The 15,659-nt window shown below is 44.9% G+C and overlaps 1 long non-coding RNA gene across 3 annotated transcripts in view; it reads right to left on the bottom strand.

Moving 5' to 3' along the window:
- Window positions 1–5,178: 5,178 nt before the first annotated feature.
- LOC147576554 (uncharacterized) overlaps window positions 5,179–15,659 on the bottom strand; it is a 33,741-nt gene continuing 23,260 nt past the window's right edge. For all 3 annotated transcript variants that reach the window (XR_015240907.1, XR_015240905.1, XR_015240906.1), the window contains 2 exons: window positions 15,005–15,579; window positions 5,179–5,652 (listed from right to left, as the gene is read on the bottom strand). This is a non-coding gene — a long non-coding RNA (uncharacterized LOC147576554). The remainder of the gene's footprint in view (window positions 5,653–15,004; window positions 15,580–15,659) is intronic.

Below are 15,659 nucleotides of genomic sequence, written 5' to 3'. Positions count from 1 at the left end.
CTGGAACAACAAAGACCACGGGGCTGACAGCCAGGTAAGCACTTCAGAGAAATATGTCGAACTTACACACAAGGATGGGCTCATACCACCCGTCACAGCAAAAGGAAAAATATTCTTGTAAATACAGCAGTGATGACTAAAGAGCAATATTACACTGGGCATATATGGTGGAGTACTGCTAAAGCCGGGTGATTTTATTTACCTAGTTCTCTGTATGTTTGAAATATTTCATTGCTAATCATTCTTGGGCAAAGGGAAATGGAAACAAGCCGATAAGCTCATCTGCATTATGAATTATTCAGATAGTTTTGCATAAGTTGGGGCAGATAGTTGCTGGTACAACCTCAAAGAAGAGAGAAGGTGGCGAAAGGAATGTTTGCGAATTAACTACCAAAGGAAAGAGACATGAGACAAATGTGAGAAATAATTAAATCACCTTGCTCTCTGTGCCGCTCCCAAGCCTTCTTCGAGCTTAACAGCTGAGAGCAATTAGCCAACAATACATTCTAGTAGAAAAGGGATCTTGTTAAGTTTTGAGCTTGACCCCAGTTCTGGGTGTACTGCTTTCACAAATTACCTTAGTGCTTGTGGACTGGAATCGCGGTGCTTTAAATCCTCAAAATTATGAGGCCAGCTGTTCCCGGTGGCCGTTCAGCCTTTGGCGTGAACCTCAAAGTCAATCCTTCGCTCGGGGAGGAGTCTTCCAGATTCCAGCAGCTTTTGTTCCATGCAGAGCACATCTTATTGACACTTCCCTCCAAGTTCACTGTGACCCTGGAGGTTGTGCTTTGATTTTTGACTCGGTCTGTGAAAATCATAAATGAAGTTTCACTGTCTTGTCTCGTACGCCAGAGCAGCTGGCACATCTCAGCAAATGTTGTTGCACGTGCGGTATATAAGGAGTAGCCACTTGCTGTGGTCACATTCTTCTTTGAATTCCACCTGGGGTCACATAGATGCTGATGCTTCTTCAGCAACGGATTCGAATCCTCTGGTTTCCAACTGGTTGGCCATTTTGCCGTGACACTCTTCATGGATAGCAAATGCCAAGCACGTTTCGTGCGCCATCATCAAGTGTCATAAGACACAGAAGTTTAGTATTTAATTTTCCACTAAACATACCCTTTTAGTTGAGTTAAAAATATATGGGTTTTTGTTGCCTAAAGGGTTTATTGCAAAATTGTCAAACAAATAGTCGTAGAGTTAAACTGTATGATTAATGAAAAAAGGCTATTCTGACTACTCCCTAGAAATTCGCTAGTAGAATTGGGCAGTCGCTATTTCTTGCACATAATTCATAAACACCTAACCTACGATTTCCATTCTCCTCTGACTCCCGTGAATGGTGGCCTGGCATGTTCATCCATCTCATAGACCGTGGCAAGTCCCGTTGCTACATCAAGTGGCTCACAGGGACGGCAGCCGCATCAAATGGGTGTTCCAACATCACTGGAGACCAGAAGGAATCAAATTGTCCCTAAGCCCCTCTAGCTGAGCTCTTGAATAAGCCATGCTAATTATGTGGAGTAGAAACCTGATTCCACTTGCATGAAACTCTGCAACAGGTGAAACTAACCTATGGTGGAAAAAAATCCGTAAGTGTGTTGCCTCTGGAGAGCGAGGGCAGAAGTGACTGGGAAAGGGCAGGAGGGAACTTTCTCAGGTGATGGTCATGTACTAGAGCTTGGGAGGGTTGGATTACACAGCTGCATGCATTTGTCAAACCTCAGTGGATGTGCAAGATTTGCACATTCCATTGTACACAAATGATGTCAAAACAGAAGTTAATGTGCATGATGAAGTATTGGGGGTGATATGTATTGACCCCTACAAGTTTACAAAAAAAGCAGATAGATGAATGGAAAGAAGAATAGATATATATGTGATAAAAGAAGCATAATGAAAATGTTAATGGTTGAATGTAGGTGGTGGATATAGACTGCTCACTATGAAATTATTTCAACTTCTTGTTTGTTTGAAAACGTTCATAATAAGGGGCACCTGGGTGGCTCAGTCGGTTAAGCATCTGACTCTTGATCTCATTCCAGGTCTTTATCTCAGGGTCATGAGTTCAAGCCCTGCGTTGGGCTCCGCACTGGGCACGAAGCCTACTTTAAAAAAGGAAAGACAAGAAAATGTCCATAATAAAATGTTTGGGGGATTAAGCAGCTTTCGTGTATATAATGGTCCAGAGGGTAGAAAGGACCACCCTTGTCTGTTCAGCCCCATCTATACCCACAGATAACAATTCTCGTTGGTATATTTTACATACACATGCATATCTACAACATATTTAAAGGATATACACCAAAAAGTCTTTTATTGAAAAGACTGTCCTTTCCCCGTTGAATAGTCTGAGCGCTCTTGTCAAAAATCTTTTGACCTTATATGTGAGTGTTTCTGGACTCCCCGTTCTAGTCCACTATTGTCTGTCTTTATGCCTACCCTACACTGTTTTGTTTATTATAGCTTTGTAATCAGTTTTGAAATTAGAAAGTGTGAGACTTGTAGCGTGGTCCTTCTTTTTCAAGATGGTTTTGACTTTTTGGGGTTCCTTCGGATTTTATATGAATTTTATGGATTTTTCTATTTCTGGAAAACACATCGTTGGGATATCCAGAGGGATTCAATGGAACATCGAATCTATAGATCACCATGAATGGTATTAACAACAATCTGTCTTTTTTTTTTTTTTAATGTTCATTTATTTTTGAGAGAGACAGAGACAGAATGCGAGTAGGTTAGGGGCGGAGAGAGTGGGAGACACAGAATCCGAAGCAGGCTCCAGGCTATGAGCTGTCAGTACAGAGCCCGACGTGGGGCTCAAACTCACAAGCTGTGAGATCATGACCTGATCCGAAGTTGGACGCTCAGCTGACTGAGCCACTTAGGCACCCCAACAACATTCTGTCTTCTAATCCATAAACAATGGATGTCTTTCCACTTATTAGTGCCTTGTCTAATTTCTTTCAGCAACATTTTATCGTTTTTGGTGTAGAAGTCTTTTGCCTCCCAGGTTAAGTTTATTACTAAGTATTTTACACTTTTTGATACTATTGTGAGTGGAATTATTTTCCTAATTTCCTTTGAAATTGTTCGTTGTCAGTGTATAGAAATGCAACTGATTTTTGTGTGATTTGTATTCTGCAACTTTGCTGAATTTGTTTGTAGGTTCCAACAGTTGTGTGGGTATGTGTGTGTAATGTTTAGGGTTTCTACATGAAAGGTCATATCATCTGCAAATAAAGATGGTTTTACTTCTTCCTTTCCAATTTGGATGCCTTATATTTCTTTTTCTTGTCTAATGGCTCTGTCTAGGCCTTCTCATATTGTGTTGACTCGTAGTGGCAAAAGTGAGCATCCTTGTCTCATTGCTGACCTTGGAGAAGAACCTTTCAGTCTTTCGCCACGGCATATGATACTAGCTGTGGGATCTTCATATATGCCCCTTATTATGTTGAGGTCATTCCCTTCTATTCCTACTTTGTTGAGAGCTTTTTCATTACCATGAAACGGTGTTAAACTTTGTCAGAGGCTTTTTCTGTATTATTTGTGAAGATCACGTGGGTTTTTCACCCTGCCTTCTGTTAACGTAGTGGAGTATGCTGATTGTTTTTCATATATCGAACCATCCTTGCACTTCAGAAATAAATCCTAATCGGCCATAGCATAAAATACTATAATATGCTGTTAGATTCTGTTTCCTAGTAGTCTGCTGAAAATGTTCACACCGATATACAATACTGGTCTCTAGTTTTCTTGTGTTTTGTCTAGTTTTTGTATCAGAATAATGCTGGCCTCATAGAATTAATTGGGAAATGTTTCCTGCTTTTCCATTTTATTTGGAAGAGATTGAAGAAGATTAGTGTTGACGCTTCTTCCGGCGTTCGGTAGAATCGAACAGTGAAGCCATCTGGCCCTGGGCTTTTCTTTGTTGAAAGGTTTCTTTGGTCACTACTTCATCCTGTTTTCTAGTTATGGTTCTTTCGCGTTTTCTATTTCTTCATGACTCAGCCCGGGTAGATTTTGTGCTTCAGGAATTTGCCCATTAAATGCAAATTTTAAAGGGATAATCAAGGATATAAGTGGCAAGAACTTCTGCTCTCGCAACCTCATCTATTCAGTTCCTCCCTTCCCCCACAGGTAGCCAAGTGTATCCATTTGGGGGGTAGCCTTCCACGGTTTTATATGCTGTTACTGTAACCTGAAGATATTTGCATGTTTGTCTTCCTTTTTAACACTAAGGGGTTTTTTTGTTTGCTTCATTGTCTTGTTTTGTTTGTTTCACCTAAGAATGTATTAAAATGTTCTCTCCATTGTGTGCTTCCACTGTGTGAATGAGCCATACTTTATGGTGGGACGAAAATGTTCCCGGGTTTAGAATTTTTAAATGATGGGACTGCCACTTTGGCATTTTAAAGATTTGATTTCCTTTTTCCTGGAATGCCATGTCGCTGATAAAAAGCCAGGGATCCCAAGCCAGGTGCTTTGCATACACTGCTGCTGTCTTATCATCGTAGAAACCACACTTTACACATAAGGGAACTAAGGTTTAGAAAGTTTGACGGGTTTTCTCAGAGCCACACAGCCATAATCCCAATTGCTCATTACTTTTCAGGCAATCTCTTTTATTTCTGGTTGTTTTTCATCGTCTTTGACAGTTTCCTCACAAATTGTTTAGGCGAGCATTTATTCTTACTGAACCTGACCAGGACTCTTGGGTACATTTTCTGAGATCTGAAAACGTGCGTCTTTCTGCCATTTTGGATGTTTCTAATCTATTATCTTTTTTTTTTTTTTTTTTTAATGACCACTTTAGCCTCATCTTCTCTATTCTCTCCTTTTGGAGTTCTTATCAAATAAGGGCTGATACATTGTAAAAATCCAAAACCCACCATTTATATTGGGTTCCCAATGAATGGGATAGACTTTAGAATTGTGCATCATGGCAGCCTGATTTTATATCTGCTGGATTTTCTCAATCTAGCTTTCATATTTTCTATCCGGCCATTTGTATTTGCCATCTGCTTTCTGTGATACAGTCTAGAGAGTTTCCTCAGTTCTGTCTTCCAGTTCACCAATTTTCTCAGCAGCTCTACTATCCTGTTAATTCTTTATCTTATTGACTGCATTTTCTTTCGATTCTTTTGCAAATCTGTCTTTTCTTTTGCTGTACTTTCCTCTGCTCTCACTATAGATCTTATTTCCTCCTTTTTAAAAAATTTATTTATTTTGGAGAGGGAGAGAGAGAGAAAAGAGAGGGGGAGAGAGAGTAAGCAGGGGAGGGGCACAAAGAGAGGGAGAGGGAGAATGTTAAACAGGCTCCGCGCTCAGCATCGAGTGTGGTCCCATGACTGCAAGATCCTGACCTGAGCGGATATCAAGAGTCAGACATTTAACCAACTGAGCCACCAAGGCGCCCCTTCTTCCTCCATTCTTAAAACTCCTTAGTTACTTGAAACATGATGATTTTGTGGTCTCTTCTAGATTGTTCTATCAAGTTCAGCACCTCGGGTGCTAAACTTTGTTTATGGTACCTGATGATTCTCTCTAATGGCATTTACTTACTCACATAGTTTATCATTTTCCCTCCTTTGATGTTGTGAGCTTATCTTCAGCAGAAGGCCCATGTCCTCTGGATTGGGGAAGAGCCTGTAAAGAAATGTTTTGTTTTAGTTTCTGCTTCCAGGGCTTTCAATGGTTCTACAGCAGTTTTATGTTAATTCCTCAGATAAGACTGTCAGACAACACAAGTGGTAAAAATTCAAATACCCCACCTGTGTTTGCTGCGGACTTGGAGTGTTTATATCTTGAGTGCAACTTTTTTCTTCACCTATGACCTTGGCACACGGCAGGCTTCCTTGGTCTGTTTTTGCATTTTTATATAAATAATTGTATTTTTATATAATGGATCGACTCTTGAAAATTTTTATGAAAATCGGTCATCCTTTAAGCGCTACGGTAGATGTTTTTGAAAAGTAAATAATCACCTTCTAAATGATACAACAAGTAAGGCGTTATTTTATTTTAATGTTTATTTGTTGATTTTTGAGAGATAGAGACAGGGAGAGAGAGCGAAAAAAAACGCGAGTGGGGGAGGGGCAGAGAGAGGGGAAGAGAGAGAATCCCAAGCAGGCTCCGCACTGTCAGCACAGAGCCTGATGTGGGGCTCAAACTCATGAACCGTCAGATCAGGACCTGAGCTGCAATCAAGAGTCAGATGCTTCACCAACTGAGCCACCCAGGCCCTCCCAGGACGTTATTTTCAATTTAATTTAGTGTTGCCGATTTACCTAGGAAAGAAAATGATTGGCCCGTCTTCCTGGACCCCTCTGTATCCATGCCGCCCGGCCTCAAACAGCGGATTCAGCAAGAGCTTAAACGTTGTTCAGTGACTCTCAGCTGTCACCAAAATTCGCTTAAGAAAACAAACAAACAAACAAACAAAACCAAAAACAAAACTAAGGTGTTGGATTTGCCTATGACTTCGGAGGTAGCTTGGGAGTTTGGGGTTTTCTGACCGTGGGTCCCCGAGGCCCTCTTTCTGGTGGTCCTGCCAGCTTCTTGGGAAAAGTCAAGCTGCCTCTGTTTGGGGTGTGGCTCCCAAATTTTCATCTGTAAGCAGAGTGACTCATTTGTTGGGCTCACTTAATAGAAAGTGGTGGGAAGTTGTGGGAAGTGAGCTACTTCCCAGGAGAAAAATATAGTACTTTGGGGGTTTCTAATGGCTTTCCTGAGACAAGGTGTCTGCTGAGCTGAACTGGCATTAGCACTTTGCATGGGCGTGTTCTGTGTCTGACGGAAGGCCCGGGGCTGGTAGCCTCAGATGGTTTCCACGAGGAAGGAAGCTCACGCTGACTGCAACCCCCATGGGTGGGATCCTGAGCCAGGTGCTTTGCAGCCATTATCGTCTTTTCAATCGCCCTACAACCCCCATGTTGTAAATTAGGGGACCGAGGTTTAGAAGGTTTGACGAGCTTGTTCGCAGTCACACAGTCAGTAAGCAGGTCATGGGACTGGGAGTTTAAAACCCATTCTCTTTCTGAATCCGCTGGGCCTGGAAGGATGTACAGGAAACTCATAAATTCAATTCACTGCTGGGAAAGTATGTGACGGGCTTAAATTAGCAACTGGACGTCCTTAAGAAAAATTAAAGAGAAAACGTATGCGGTGAAGGGAATTTTTTGCTAGCAAAAAAAAAAAAAAAATTGTTATCGCTTTTTCTGTATTTCCTGTATCTGGTGCTCCTTCTTCCTGGGGAGACCGGGCCCAGCGTGAACATTCTTGCACTCCATGAATCTTGCTTTAATAAATCCTCTCAGTCCCTGGACGAGGCTAAATTCTGATGCCCAGGATGAGCCCAAGCAGACGTCAAACTAGTGTGTCATTTATGAGCCTCCGAGCTAACTCCCATGAGCTGTGACTCACTGGGCTTCTAATTATACCTTGTCCTGGCTCCTCAGATAATGGGTTTGTCTCAATGGTTTCCAGGGACAGATTAGGTCAATCCTGTATTTTGCGAGTCTTGGGTGTTCTGCCAATTCGTGTTGTTCTTTGTGTAAATAGAGGAGAGATTGACATGCAGTCAAGAATTTGAGTGGGGCCCCTAAAGTTTTCACCGTCACGACAATACCTCTTAGCAAGTGCACCCACAGTTCAGGGGTCCGCCGTGGAGTTTGGCAGTCCTGCTTCAGGTTTCGACACTAGAGTGTACAAGTCCTCAAAGGGCTTTGGCACCAAGAGGACATGAATACCCCGGGGCCATGATGGTGGTGATAGGTAGATATACTTTAAACCCCACAGAGGGGGCAACTCGGGGGACGGCATAGGTAATATCCATGGACACAATAATGGGCAGAGCCACAGCAGGAGACATCAGATGTCATCTGACCTGTGGAAACTGACAGAAGTCCCGTCAGTATATGAGAAGCACCTCCTGGTGACTGTTGGGAGCAACAGGGGAGATAACAAGAAGCCTCTGAAACTCAGGCTGCGTTGACACAAAGTGCTGAGACTGGAAGGGACCCGAGAGGCCCTCCGCTCGATTGGCCCGCTTTACGGACCGGCCACAGCTCGGAGAGGCGAAACGGTTTTCCAACATTGCACCGCTGGTTAGAACTCACTACTTTTCAGCTCCCCAGTTGGCACTTTTGGTGCCCAACAAATATCCAAGCTTTTCCTCCAAAATGAAAAGATTTTCTTGGGTTTACCAATCAGTTGACTAAACTTGAGGGAGTGTTTGGGGGTCGTCTAAAAAGATATGGGCAGGATAACTCGGTGGTATGTTTCCAGCTGCAGGAGGTCCAGAACATGACTGACGTTCTAAATCTCTGTATCTATACCGTTCTTACAGAAATGGGCACAGAGGGCTTGAAGCTCAAGGCTCCAAGAATGGGTCTTCACTAAGACCTTTCCCGTTCCGTCCTGCCTATTGCCCCTCTCCACAGATGCCTTGTCGACACCGACCAAATCACTCCTGGAGACAGTTCAGGATGGGGTGAGGGTGAGGAAGAACTGAAAGAAGGGCAGAGAGGGGCCTGGGGACAAGTCGCAGGCTGAGCTGGAGTCAGACTTGTGAGAGACCAAGACCATAGGCTGAGTATGGAAGGTCGGAGTCAAAGTAGAACCCACGTCGAGAGCAGAGAAGAGACAGGGGTTGAGGAAGAATGGGAATGACCAAGGGAGGAGGGTCTAGGCCTGGAAGGGCAGAGAGATTTCCTCTAGCGTCAACACTCATCAGCTAGTCAGAGCTCCCAGAGCAGCAGATTAGGGGCCATGTGTGGGGAGATAGTTCTGTGACAGGCCAGTGGTGTCCACTCTGGACAACAAAGGAAGGGTGCATGCTATGTATTTGCAGAGTATGATGGCAGTGACAAATGGTCAAGAGTGCAAGCTCTGCAGACCTTCTCAACTCTACCCCTCTTGACTGATGACCTTGGACAAGTCACTTGCCCCTTCAATGTGTCTCTTTCCTAATTTGTAACAAGGATGAAAACCCATAAATGTGTTGTGAACATCAAACACAGTAACAAAGGAACCGAATCTAGACCAATGCCTGGGACACGGTCAGCACTAAATAAATGTTAATTATAATTGCATTGCTATCCCTGATCTTGGATGAGTACCATGAATAGCTCTGTGGTATCTGCCATATATAAGGGTGAGGATCAAATGAAAAGGCCATAGCAAGCACGGAGTTCATTAGACTTCTCTCTCTCTCTCTCTCTCTCTCTCTCTCTCTGACAATATCTATAAGGTATTTTGAATCTAGACTATTTAAAACAAAGCTTAAAGGTTTGTTTGGAACTGAATGCTGGGTGTGGGGAGCGGGGGGACGGCTCTCAAAACAATGTAGAGTTCATAAAAACAGCCTCTCCCTACCCCACATTGGTGCTAAGTGTGGGCCTTTGTTTGAACCACTCATGCTGCTTAATTAGCTTACTCTGGTTATTTTTCATCTGCAAACTTTTGAAAATCTTCTCCCTGAACCGGAAGTGGGGAAAGGGGGGATGGGAGTGAACAGGCTTTAAGCAGGCAGGCCCGGACTTTGTATTGTGTAATAGACTTTGCTGTGTACAAAGCAAATAGGGGTTGGAGCTGGTTGGGCCTCTTCTCTGAACTCCACGTCGTTGCCCTACTAAGAGCTGCCAGCTCACAAGTCTACCGCTTGCTTCTAGGTCTGTCAACCGGAGACAGTTTGTTCGCTCACACCCCGTGTACCTCACTCCCAGTGGGGAAGAGGTGTCCTCCCCATTCGCTCCTGCCCCTTTGCTAAGTATGCTTTCTTGCTAAGCAACCCTCTCTCTCTTTCTCCCTCTCCCTCTCTCTCTCATCCCCTCTCATCTCAGCTTAGATTCCATGGACCACCATTATAATCACTCTCTTGCAAATGCCCCCAACTCCCTTGCCTCACCCTGTGTCCCATGCGTCTGGCAAGACTCCAACTCCTCAACGAATGCAATGTTCTACCTCCTCCCTTCTCTGTGCTTCTATCTGAACCACTGGACATTGCAGAAGAAAATCAAGGAATGAAGTTCGCTGGTGTCACTAAAAATTCATGATCCTAAATCTCAAAACATGTCTAACAATTCTACCACCCTTCTCTAGATGAGTAGCCTTCGTGGTTTCCGAGGTGACTCTTTTGTACTCAAAATACGCTCTCTTCCTCTACTTTCCTCTGGGGCCCTGCCTGCCCCCCATACTTCACTAAGAAAGTAAAAGTGACGAGACAGGCACTACCTTCATTTCCCTAAGCAAGAAACTACAAACCTGTCTTCACGGTGCCCGTCTCCTCCCGACCTCCTGTTTCCAAACACAAAGTGTCTCCCATCTAACCAAAGACCTGCCTTCTCTCATCCTTGCAAGGACTTTGATACTTATCACCTTCCCTCCTCTCTCCCCAATGTGTCCCCTTCTACCATGTTATTCCCATCGATACATAACTATGACGTAATAGTATTTATCTTAAAAAAACAGCTTGAGAGTCCTTCATTAACTTAACGGCGCCCCCCACCAATTCTGCTCTCCTTAGCCAAAATTCCCCTAAATTTCCCACATACCCCACATACTCTATTGCATATCTTCTCCCACTTAAGCTTCAGCTCAGTCCAGACTGGCTTCCGTTCCCACTTCTTAAGTGAAGAAGTCATTTCTGTCAAAGTTACTGCCAGTTAGTAACCCTCCTGGGAGCTTCCCAGGCGTAATCTGAAGCACGCCCCCTTACGCAGAGGGCAGGGAGAGACCAAAGAAAGAGGCCGCCACTCCAGGCGAGGAAGTGGCAATTTAATAAGCGAAGGGGACTTACTTGGGCAGCAGCAAGATGAATGGATCCCCGCTGCCAAATCTGAAAAGTTTATAAAGAGGCCTTAACTGGGTTTCAATCATGAATACTGCACACACACGTCATTCTTAACACCACATCACTCTCTTACGGCCATGTCCCTGGAGCAGCTCTGGGAGCAGGAGAGGTAAGCAGAACCCACATTCCGAAGACAGGGTAGGGGGCGAGGATGGCTCGGGTCCAGCTCATGGGTCAATCGTGGTCATGTCTTCTCGCCCACCTTCCCCCATAGTTACCTATGACCTTGAAATCCAAGAGATGTTTTTTCTATCCTCTTCCTAACCCAGTTGAACCTCCACTCCTTGAAATGCTTTCTTCTGTTGACTTTCCTCTTACCTCACCATCTGACCCTGCTTAGTCTCCTCACTGGTTTCATCTCATCTCCCCAGTGTCCCAACAATAGAGTATCCAAGATCAGTCCTGGACCCTTCCTATGTAGATGCTCATCTCAAGTCTTTACATACTGTCTATGTTGGGGTGGCCATCTCTATGTTGATGGCTCACGAATTCCTATATCCCATCTGAAGAGCTCTCATAAGACCCAGACCGTGATAACAATATTATTAACAATAGTAACAACAACAAAAGTAAACAAAACTCAACTGTTGACCGCATGCCAGGCCTGTCTGAAACCCTTCACATGATGGAATCATGGATCTTCATCCCATACCTTTGAAGAAGGTACAGTGTAATCCTCACTTTATAGATAGGGGGACGCAGGCAGAGTGCTTGTGCGTTTTGCACCCCACAATTGGTAAATAGTGTTTCTGGAATTTTAAACCATGCAATTGATTTTATCCCCTGGACATAAATTTTAATACCTATTCATCCAGCATGTTTTCCTGAAATGTTGCTCAGGACAGAAGTCTGAAAGGCATCTTTGGATTATTTCTTTTTCCCATACTCCACTTTTATTATTTTATTATTATTTTTTTAATGTTTATTTCTGAGACAGAGACAGAGCATGAGTGGGGGAGGGGCAGAGAGAGGGAGACAGAATCTGAAGCAGGCTCCAGGCTCTGAGCTGTCAGCATAAAGCCCAACACGGTGCTAGAACTCACAAACCGTGAGATCGTGACCTGAGCCGAAGTCGGTTGCTCAACCGACTGAGCCACCCAGGCGCCCCCTCCCACACTCCACTTTTAATCTCTAGAATTCTTTGTCATTTCGACTTAAAAAATGCATCTTGAATCCAATTCCTTCTTTTCACTTCTCCGGCCATCACCTAATCCAAGGTTTGTCTATGTTGGTATTTTTGACATTTGGGCCTGGATCATTCTTCATTTGGGGGCCTATCATGGGCATTTTTAGGATGTTTAGCAGCATCCCTGGCCCTCTACCCACCAGATGCCAGAAGCAGGCCCCAGTCGTGACTATCAAAAAATGTCTCCAGACATGACTGCCCAGTGTCCCCTGGAGGACCGAGGTCAACTTGGTCCGAGTACTCACCATCCCCTCACTGAACGACAGTGATCTCCTACCTGGACTTCTTGCTTTCAAATTTTATCTATACTCTTGTTTTGTTGGTCCGCAAAGCAAACAGAAAATTGAAACAAGATCATCATTATTCCGGTCTAAAATGCCTTAGTCCTTGCCTATTGAATTTGCAAAAAGTTGAAGAAAAAAATATCAGATCTTTGAAAAGGCTTTGTGCGATCTAGCCTCTGCCCAGCTCACCTCCTATCTCCTATCTCACCTCCGGTCTCATCTCCTATCACCTCCCCCGTGCCGCACCCGCACGGACCTCTCGCCGCCCCTTCCACCGGTGGAGATTTCTACCAACGCGCTCTTCCGCCCTCTGCCAGTTTGGCTACTGTTTTCTCCACTTCTCGATGCGTCTCATACACACACACACACACACACACACACACACCCTCTGCATGCTGCTCCTACTCTATCCCGTGTTACATGAAACTGGAGCCTTGTCGTCCTTCGGGGTCTCTGCTCTAACGCTACCTTCACGGAGAGATGTCTAGTTGCTCTAGGCAAACGTCTTCCTGGTGGCCCCCTGCCATTATTGTCCACTGCTGCCCCGCCCTCCACTTCTCGTTTTATGTCCCTCGTTATTTGTTTGCTTTCAATCTCCCCTGGACTACAAGTCCCATAAAGGCCGAGGCCGTGTCGGTCCCGTTTACTGCGGTGATCCTGATGCCTGGCCCGGGGACTGGCACATAAAGACACAGCCAGTGGCTCAGTGGAGAGGCGGGTAAATGCACGTCACTTAGAATAATTTCCAAGACTTCCCCCAAAACCCCGATGATGGGGCACAGTGCGCTCTTGGGAATAAGGATGTGAGTAAAGGAGGGGGATTTAGCTGCCACCAGGAGATTAATCAAAGCCGACATGGTTTGTCTTGGAAAAAAGGAAATCCTAGCTGGGCTACCACTGTGCATTCCCGAGCTATGAACTGGTGCGTCCCAGGTCAGGCTTATTATTTCTGGCCCCAGTTACCCACTACTGGCTAGGTCCTTGGGTAGCATGGTTTTCCCCCTTTCAGTGTGTGGTTAGTCACTGGGGGGAAGTACCCCATTATCAGTTCTGTTGGACCTCACATCCAGGATGTGAGGAAACAGGAATTAAGTACAACTCCCTGGGAGCTATTTCAACAGCTGTGGTTGGTGAGGAAGTTCGCCTCTTCCAGAGCCAGCTTCAGGGTAGAGGAGCTGCGCAGCAGGGACAGTATTTTGAGACTTCCTTCTTGGAACACACTTGCAGAATCCTCCCTGGTGCGTGCGTGCTTGGGTGTGTGTGTGTGTGCGTGCGTGTGTGTGTGCACGTGTTTGTGTGTGTGTGTGTGTGTGTAACGCAGGCACCTGAAGTGGACTAGACAGACATATCCAGAGTTAGAAGACTCTTTAGGCAATACTTAGCCCAATCTTCTCATTTAATAGAGGGGCTTTGAGACCCTGAGAAACTTGACTTACCTAATGTCACACATCTGGTTAATGGAAAAGCTGGATTCAAGTAAAAGCCCTCCTTCTACCACGTCCTGCTGTCTGAAAGGTTCATTTCAAAGCATAACATTTGAATTTTTTTTTTTCTGATTAAAGAGTCAGAAGTAGATGAAGAATTCGGAACTGCCACTCAGAATGCTCTGGGTTTGGCTACCTCTTGGAAAAACCACTTCCGGCTTCCCTTCTAAGAGGCAGCACTTGGCGAGCCCCTGGCCAGAAGAGGCCCATCTCTGGGTGAAACCCCAGTCTTATCCTCTGACCTCACCTTAGCCCTTGCGTCCCTACCCTGTTGGTTTTGGCCATGACTTATTAACCACCGGGAGGCCCGCTGTGGTTCCTCTTGCCGCCCAGTGTCCATGGTCCTGCTTTAGTCACTGGCCAGTCCTTGCCATGACTCTAGCCCCCTTCACTAGCCTAGTTCTCGCTTGTCATGAACACATCTGAGCCATGCTCCATACCTGTGGACCCAGCCAACCCATCAGGCCTTAAGAGAATGCGAGAGTCCAGAATGACCCCATCTTCCTTGGTTAGCCTCCCGCTTCCCTGGAAACACTGAGAGCGGTGGCCACCACACAGGGTCCCAACTGGGTCATTTTCATTTTTCATCGACCTGTTTTATAACTTATTAAATTTTGTGAGCCACATCAAATTTGTATTGGAAGTGTCCAAAGGAATAATAGATACGAACATAAACAATGTGTTTACTGTGCCAGAATTTGGCAGAAGAGGCCAGATAATGTGAAAAATAAGGGCTATGCTCTACAGCCCAAAGTGGGTCCTTTCAGCTAAGAGTTTTTCTTTTTTTCTTTTTCTAGTGTTTATTTTTGAGAGAGTGTGGGGCAGGGGCAGAGAGAGAGAGGGAGACACAGAATCTAAAGCACGCTCCAGGCTCTGAGCTGTCAGCATGGGACCCATTGAAGGGCTTGAACTCAGAATCACGAAATCACCACCTGAGACAAAGTCAGCCGCTTAACCGACTGATCCATGCAGGCGTCTCAAAGAGTTTTTCTTATGTGTAAGATAAGACTCTTAAAGGATCTGACCGGAGAGATAGCTCTGCAAGGAATAACTATAGATTTGGCTTTTTTGGAGGAGCTTGAAATACGTGGTGGATGCTTATTATTTTTGTTGGCTCTCCACCTTCCTGCTCCCCTTTGGGGGAACTTCCCCACCCCAACGTGTTTTGCATTGGTAGAACCTGGTGCCCTACCTCCTCCTATAGAAGCCTGAAGAGGGAACTTCTGAGTTCTGGCAGCGTGGGCTGTAACCTCCGCTTATCCAATCAGATGCTCCTTTGCAGGACACGGAGTCTCTTGATCATGGCGTAGGATGGAGGGACACAAAGAAAGACTTTAATCAGCAGAAATGGTGGTAACAGCAGAAGGAGGTCAGCTAGACCACCGGTAGTAGCCACAACATGTCTTGAACGAGTTCTTCCTAAGACATGATCTCGATGGTGCTTACTGTTCCCTGGATCCTCAGAGCTGCTCTAGTTTCTGCTTTTTCCCAAGCCTCCCTCTCCCGCCTTCCTGTCTATTCTGTGAACGTCACTAAACCCTGCCAACAAATATCGTTTCTGTTTCAGTTAATCCAGACTTGATTTCTGTTTCTTATGCTCAAGGACTCAGGATCACACAACACAGAAGAGGTGACTTAACCCTCAATTCTCCACGGCACAGTTAAGTCGTGGCCTTTAGAAAACAAAACAGAGAGGTACCTGTATGGTCTGTGGTCTCCAAGGAGATGAGAGGAGTTGTGGTTATTGATGGCTGTTGATCCTCAGATCTGATGACCACAAAGATAAAATTAATTGAATGCATGCATGCATGCATGAATGAATGAATGAGCGAAATCTTTCTTCAGAG

Source organism: Puma concolor, chromosome D1 (genome assembly GCF_028749965.1).
Source record: "Puma concolor isolate L17-30 chromosome D1, mPumCon1.1.hap2, whole genome shotgun sequence".
NCBI classification, from domain to species: Eukaryota; Metazoa; Chordata; class Mammalia; order Carnivora; family Felidae; genus Puma; species Puma concolor.
The sequence above is the reverse complement of the archived record's forward strand: the minus strand, read 5'-3'. Positions and strand labels throughout refer to the sequence as shown.